We start from the raw sequence: 8,188 nt of genomic DNA, 5'->3' as shown, positions 1-8,188 counted from the left end.
GAAATATACACGGCATGAAAGAAAAAATAATAAAAGGGATATATAAAAGAGGCAGATGTAAGAGGGAGAGAAGGTAGACAGGAGAAAGAAATGAGGGAGGTAGAGAAAGCATGTGCAAAAGGGAAGGGAGGGAGAGAGCAAATACGAAAGGGAAGGGAGGGAGAGAGAGAGAGGAAATTCGAAAGAGAAGGGAGGGGGATGAAGACGTAAGGGGGAGGGATGACACATAGGACAGGAAAGACGGGAGGAGAGGGGTAAGGAAGATGTGAGAAAGAAGGAGGGAGGGAGGGAGGAAAAAACACACGTAAGAGGTAGGTAGGTAGGGAGGGAGGGAGAGAGGAAAGTAAGGCAGACATGAGAGGTGTGAAGGGAGGGAGTGTGGGAGAGGAGTCAGATATCTGAGAAGGAACGGGTGAAAAGAAGGAAAGAGGCCCTCGTCAGAAGCAGAGATGGAGGGAGGTAAGGCAGGTATGAGACGCATGGAGTGAAGGAGGGTGGGAGAGAAGGAAGGAGGGAGGGACGTATGGAGTGAGGAAGGAAATTCATCTAAGAGAGGAAGGGAAGGAGTAAAGGCAGGAGGAAGCGAGAAGGAGGGAGAGAAGGAGGGAGTGGGGAGGAAAAATGGAGGAAAGGAAGGAGGGGGAGGAAAGAAGGAGGAAAGGAAGGAGAGGGAGGAAAGAGGGAGGAAAGGAAGAGGAAGGGAGGAATAGGAAAGAAAAGAAAGGAGGGAGGAAGGTGAAGGAAGGGAAGGAAAGGAAGTAGTAGGAAATTCATCTAAGAGAGGGAGGGACGGAGCAAAAGAAGGAAGAAGCGAGGAGGAAGGAGAAAAGGAAGGGGAGAGGGAGGAAGGAGGCCGGATTGGAAGGAAGGAGGGACGTGTAGGAAGGAGAGGAAAGGATGTAGGGAGGGAGGGAGGAAGGAGGGGAGGGGAGGAAGAAAGGGAAAGAACGAGACGAAAATAAATCAGACTGGAATACTAAGCACCCGTCCCACACATTCTGAGCACCTCTCCACCCCTCACAAGCCACACAGTAACAGAACCTGGGTGGGAGTGACCGCAGACTTCACCACGTCTCGTCAACCCCTTCACTACCAGGAATCGTATCAACAGGGTCAAGTATTGCACAAGACAAACAAATCTCCATAAAAGTTTCACAGATTTTTGTCTGTCGTATTTTGTCACTAATATTCGCTCTTAATTTGACTGTGAAAGTAGCGCTGTAACCCAAGCGACTCGCCGAACCGATATATCGCCGGCATTTGCATTTTGTCCAATATCGATTTCTACTGTCGATATCGAGATACAGGATAAGGACGGAAGAAATATAATAATGCTTTTCATTGAAAATGTCGTTACTTGCTTGGCCTGACTCTGAAAACACTGTTACCCTGACACTGCCTTGCAGGTTAATAAAGAAGCCTTACAGAAAACCACTATAGGTTCTAAATAACAATGGGCTGGATGGGGAAAAAAATGAAGACCCAAAGCACTCAGTTTATAGAGTGAAATATACTGTGTACTGGTTGTATATAAGTGGGGCGGCCGTGTGGCTTTATGTACGTAAGTGGTGTACACAGTCGATCGTGTGGATTTATGTACGTAAGTGGTGTACACGAGCTGTAGCGTGGGTTTATGTGCGTAAATGGTGTACACACACGGGTGAACTGCCCACGTCGTAATATTTACAGTCGCTCTTCTCACTGTAGTCTAATAAAGAAGTGATTCACTGCATGTAGTAAGAAATAAGGCAGTAGGTGGGCAGTAAGGGCACAGTAACTCAGACGAGATGAACGACATTTGGGAACTTCGTTTAAACTCAGCTTCTACAGCAAATCATTCCTTTTGTTGACAGAAAACGTTGCATTTAGACTTTGTCTAGGTTTCTTTACCACACTGCAAGGCTTGCAGTTTGGTACTCTCTTTCTCTCTCTACATACATACATACATACACAAGTGAGTTAAATCCAGACTCAGGGATTAAAGCAGGTGTATTTTTTTCGCTATACATTAATTCAGTAGGTGATCTGGCCTGGAGTTGGCTAATAATCTATCTATCTGTGTATTGCCAGACGCCACAATCCCGTAAGGGGTGGCCATTTGACTCTGAGTTATTTGTTAAATGAATAAAATTAATATTGTTTCATATTATGGCTAATGGCCGGCCGACCTAGATTTTACGTGCAGTAATGTACTTTCAAGTATAAATGCTGTGTTTTACTATTTGGATAATGAAGTCTACATGCATCATGCGTTCATGTGTCGTTAATTACCAAAATTTAGCAACTCTCAGGGAATTATAAATCACGGTATGTGTTGAATGTTGTTTCCTATTATTTGTCCAGTGGCAAAGACATTACTTACTTTTAAGTATCAATGTGTCTTAATAACAATTTAAAATATAAAGGCATAATACAGTTCAGTGTTTAAAATAAAAACGCAAATTAAAAAAGCTAAAGGAATTGTGATACGTCGATGTAATTTAATGTTTTAATATATTTCATTCTGTAAAGTACTAGATTTTTTCTCGTAAGCTAAACAAAATTAGATTTGCAACTAACGACCATATCAAGCACAAAATTCTTTTAAGTATGAAAAAAGTAGCGATGCTTAAGGTGTATATATTTTTTTAACTGTATACATTATACTGAATATTAACAGAAGAAAATGAAAAGAAAATGAATTTCTGCGCACAGCTTTTGTACCAACGAAGGTATACATTAAGCCTAAGTCTCCTTGATAGGAGACTTCTGTCTACATATTGTACTGTATCGAGTTTCATTCTAAGTGATATAATATCATGTTCTAATATTCCGTATGTTTTAGTTCAAGCGTTTTACCATATAAGACAATGAATAGGATGTGATATACGACCACATTTTTGGAAAATAATCATTACAGCCATCGTTCACACCTAAAAATGTGGTGAAATAAGTGCTAGAAAACTTATGAGAGTCTAGGGTGACTGGGTAAACCAACATTTACTTATTTTTCATCGTTACTCAGCCGATTTCAATATGACTCCGATTATTATCCGATAATTTTTCCCTTCCGATACAGATACCAATATTAAACGGATTTTGCTTGCCAATTTACAGCACCATGTGAAATGTCTGGTAGCTGCAAGAGGACAAAGGCATATACAACGTTAATTACAACTTATGCTTCTTACAGTTTCTTTATACCGCTCCACACGTGTTTTCTAAATGGGACAAAATCGTCTGGAGACAGAAAGGTTAAGCAAAAAAGAACGTCATCGTCCTTATAATGTTTGGCTAAAGGTGATTGCTTCAAATCCCAACAGGACGAGAAGTCTTTAAAAAATATGAAAGACGCAAATTTGACATGAAGAGAATCTTCGTATTGAAAAGGTGCGTGCGTCCGTGTGTGCGTGTGGGGGGGAACGGGGGAGAATGAGAGTGGAGGTCTAAGAAGGGATGAAGGACATATAGGCTTGTGGCTCATGGGTGGTGAACATGATGATGATGATGTTATTATTATTATCAAATTTATTATTATTATTATTATTATCATTATTGTTGTTTTACGGATGACGACGACGACGACGACGATGATGATGACTATGAAGATGGCAATTTCGGCTTTTCCTTACCCTAGCTACCATGCCAATATTAGTTCACCTCCCTCTCTGTCTTGATCTAGCCCCAGCCACATCCACTGATTCCCTCCCTCCCTCGCCCTCCTCTCATCTCATCTCCCACACTACGCTGTCCATTCTACCCATCCCTTCACTCCCATCTCGTTCCATATGTTATCCCTTTCCACCTCTCTCCCCAGTGCCAATTCCATATCCCTCCACCGCACTCCCACAACCTCTATCAAACCCCATCCCACTTCTCCACATTCCCCAACCCTCTACATCCCTCCACCACTCCAAACCCTCTACATCCCTCCATCTTCCCCAGTCTTATACATCCCTCCATCTTCATCAATCCCCACATCCCTTCATCTCCCCATCCCCCTCACGCCTCCATTTCTCCCAGTCTCCTTCACTTTTCCCCACTCCCCTCCATTTCCCTAACACCTTCACCTCCAATAACCCTCTCTCCAACCCCCTCTTGCATCCCTCCATCTCTCCCAACCTCCCACATCCCCTCCACCTCCTCCCATCCCCCTCCCACGCCACACCTGCCTCAAAATCCTCCCCTCCCCCTCCCCAACAGCCAAAACTTCGCCCCACAACTTTTTTCATCAGCGGGTGTGTGTTGTGTAGGCGAGGAGGGGTGGCGGGTTATGGTTAGTGGCGGCCATATTGTGTTTAGCGGGGGGATGGGGGAGGGAGGCAAAGCGACGCCGTATATCCGCCATATTACTACACCCCGCAGCGCTCATATCAGTCGCCGTGGAAGGGGAAATTGTTGGTATTAGGACGGTATTTCTCAAAGTTGGGGCGTCTGAGGTGAGCTGGGAGGAGTCCGAAGGTATAGTTCACACACACACACACACACACACACACACACACACACACACACACACACTGATTTTCCGACGTCAGAAATTTATGATCAGTTCAAAACTATGATTAATTTTGTTGTAAAGATCAATTTCCTCGTCACAAGCTTATAATCAGTTTTATATCGTAACAAATGTATCATTAATTCTCTGCTGTAACAAATTTCTGAGCAATTCTCTATACTAGCAAAAATATAAACAATTCTGTCGCATCTCTAGTAATGAATATTTAATCAATTCTCTGTAATTAATTCTCTGCCTTAACAAATTAATGGTCAATTCTCTGTCGTAACACACTGATGATTGATTATTTTAAGATTTTTACGCCATTGCAAAGAGACGAGGTTGCCGATCCTTTCCCGCCTCTTGCTGTCACCTTCACATGTACAGATGACAGGACGGCATTCTCTCCCTATATCTCAAAGGCACTGCTAATCTCTTCAGTACGATGACGTCTATTATATATATATATATATATATATATATATATATATATATATATATATATATATATATATATATATATTTAGTTTGAATGTAATGGAGATGAGATGTCTGAGGAGTATGTGTGGAGTGACGCGTATGGATCGGGTGCGAAATGATGAAGTGCGAAGGAGAACTGGAGTTGTTCGGGAGATGGCTGGTAGAGCTGAGCAGAGGGTGTTGCAATGGTTTGGGCATATGGAGAGAATGGATAATGAGCGATTGGTGAAAAAGATAACCAGATCTGATGTGAGAGGTGTAAGGCTGAGAGGAAGACCACGAATAGGATGGATGGACAGTGTGAAGAGAGCGCTGGATGCGAGAGGGATGTCTGTTGAGCAAGGAAGAGTGGCTGTGCGTGACAGAAATAAATGGAGAAATTGTGAATGAATAAGTGATGACGCAGCCCTGAGGGGATATTCTCCCGCATTTGGTCTGATCAGCTAGTCAGGTCAGGTGCGGGTAAGGGGATGGGTCTGTTATGATGTGGCAGGGGTAAACCAGTTCTGCTGTCGGGCCCTGCTGCGGATGTCACTGATTGCATTGCGCAGTTGACCCTTGTGCGGTGTGGTGCGGTGAGGATCTGTCCGTTCTCCCCTTTGGGGCTAAGATGCGAATGAATGTGTTTGAATGGATGAGTAAATGGAGAGTGAGTCGTCCTGTCTCAGCTACCTCCCTTTCCTTGGGGGAAGCAGCCTAGGTATATAGATAGATAGATAGATATTTAGTTTGCTACTTACAGACATCTTTCTTCAGCTTAGCAGACCCATCACTGTGAAGAGATTTTCAGAATCGATCTCCATTACATGCTTCTATAAAGTGACTTTTTAAAACAGTTTATTATTACGGCTACAAGACGGTTTCTGTCACTTTAGGACAGTTACTTCATAAGAGTTAATGAAGGCTATATCTAATCCCTTCAATTCGAAGTCTCTCCTGGATTGAATAAATTTGTCTTCAGACTGCAAGAACAATAATAATATACTAGAGGGGCACTCAGTGGAGCGCATCTCTCCAACAAGGGTAACGTAATTCCGGATCCAGAATCCGTAATACGATCCGGATCGGTCCCAAAAGTTAATCGATTGTTCCTTGGAAGATGGACTATCTCCCCATCAAGTCTGGTCCAAATCCCTCTTTTTGTTTTTCAGTAATCCTGCTAACAGGCAAACAAACAGGAGTCAAAGCATACTCTCCTTGTCGGAGAGGAAAAAGACCTTCGCACTGAAGTGGTTTGGCCCTTCACTGCAAGAATCATTTCCTAAGGTGATAATCCTCTAGAGGTGGTAAGAATAAAATTCAGACTGTATCACTGTACTGACTGGCTTAATTTAAAAAATCAGTACAGGAAAATATTGTTCTTGTGGAAAATAAATCGGCCAACTCACTAACGAGAGCGTCATATTTTTTAAAAGTTAAAATGAAATATGTTCATGTCTGCAATCTGAATCACAGATATTAGCAAGGCCTTGGATATTACGTTTTCATGTGAGGTAGAGAGAGAGAGAGAGAGAGAGAGAGAGAGAGAGCAGTGGAGTCTGGTATTAACATACTCTGTAATGGCGTGCCCTGTTTATTTTACTTTCACAAAGCCATGTTGTTGATAGTTCAGAGTTTTCTAGACTGCACGAATAACTGCCACAAAGAACTGTTCCTGGAGCAGTATATCAACGTGCTGAAATACAGTACCACCGTAACACAGTACAAGTCTTCAGTCAGTTGAAGCTCATGTACGACGTACCGCCAGTCAAGGGGTAGGATTAGAGGGTAAACAGAAACTATAGTTCACAACTGTACATCTCACAAGCTTGGACTAAGTAGCTTGCCCCCCGATACATCTTGAATCTGCTGCACATGGGATTCTAAAAACGAGTTCAAATAAGCACATAACTGTTGTTTTCTTTCAAATCTTGATTTACATCTATCTGCGTCTCTCTGTATATAAGTTATGAATGTAATTCATTTTGGAGTTCTTTCGAGACAGCAGGTACCACTGAAAGACATTCAAGGTTTTAGGTATTGACGTAGGCTGTGCTGGCCTTGTACCTTGAGGAAACGTGCCACTGACATAGGATCGTGCCATTCTCTCACTCCAGTTTATCGCACAAAATTATGTAGTACAGTTTATATGATGGAAAAGCATGGCAAAACTAGTAAGCAAAACCGCAAACAATTGAGAAAATCAAAGGCAACTAAAAAAAAAAAGAAAGGAAATTACAACCCTCAACGTACTTTCAAGAAAGAAATTGCTTTCTTTTATTGGATAATAATATTTTGTACATTCTGATTTTTTTTTCAAAGAATCGCAAAATGTCGCTAGTAAACAAAATACGAATGAAATGTGACTAATGATGACGATCTGTGACAATTTCGCTACGGAATTAGGGGACAAAGGGGGGCGGGGGGCAAAATAAAAGCTCAATGTAAAGTGGTGCGGAAGACTGATAAATGGTGCGCCGTTGTAGGGAAGGGCGCCGGCATGTCTAGGGCGGGGAGAGAGAGAGAGAGAGAGAGAGAGAGAGTTTACTATCCCAAACGTCTTCTAAAGTAGGGCTGAGACATTTCAGGATATTCTTTTCATTCATACCAGACGATCTTGTTCAGGTAAAACTCTCTGATTTCAAAAAACGATCTCGTGTTTGCCTGATTAAATTATCTATGTGCGTCTATGGCATCGAGGGGTGATCTGAGATTTTTGTTTTTCTTCGTTAGGATTTTTCCGTCGCTCTACAATATCGCCCAGTGTCAGCGTGAATAAAATACCGGTACCTTCGTAGATCCGTGAAATTCAAGAAAGGGCAATGACAGCATACAAGCAGCACAAGGTCATTAACTGCTGCAGTGCGATGACATGTTTATTTATTACATACTTGCTACATCTTGACGACAATATCCAACTTAAGACGCTGAGTAGTGAAGGCGCAGATGAAGGATATATCTAACTTCTCTGTTCTCTGTTTCAAAAAATCTCTCCTAAGCTGAGAAAAATCTGCAAGACAGGAGGAATTATGAAATAAATTATCGTAGTGCTGGGGGTTAACAGCGAGAGACTTAGCACGATAGAGCACCGAAAAGTCTACCAACACCTGACTAGGGTAACGTCTCATTCATCAAACCGTCCCCAGACATTATTCAGCTTTCGAGGGATTGTTGGAGTAAATAAGTTAGTGAAGAATGTATGTACGTAATCCGTCCAGTCCCAGACGTGTCTAAAGATGATCCAGTAAAATTTTC

Source organism: Coenobita brevimanus, chromosome 23 (assembly GCF_032717465.1).
Source record: "Coenobita brevimanus isolate Jiangsu-jjx chromosome 23, ASM3271746v2, whole genome shotgun sequence".
Classification (NCBI taxonomy): Eukaryota; Metazoa; Arthropoda; class Malacostraca; order Decapoda; family Coenobitidae; genus Coenobita; species Coenobita brevimanus.
Note: the sequence above shows the minus strand (reverse complement) of the source record.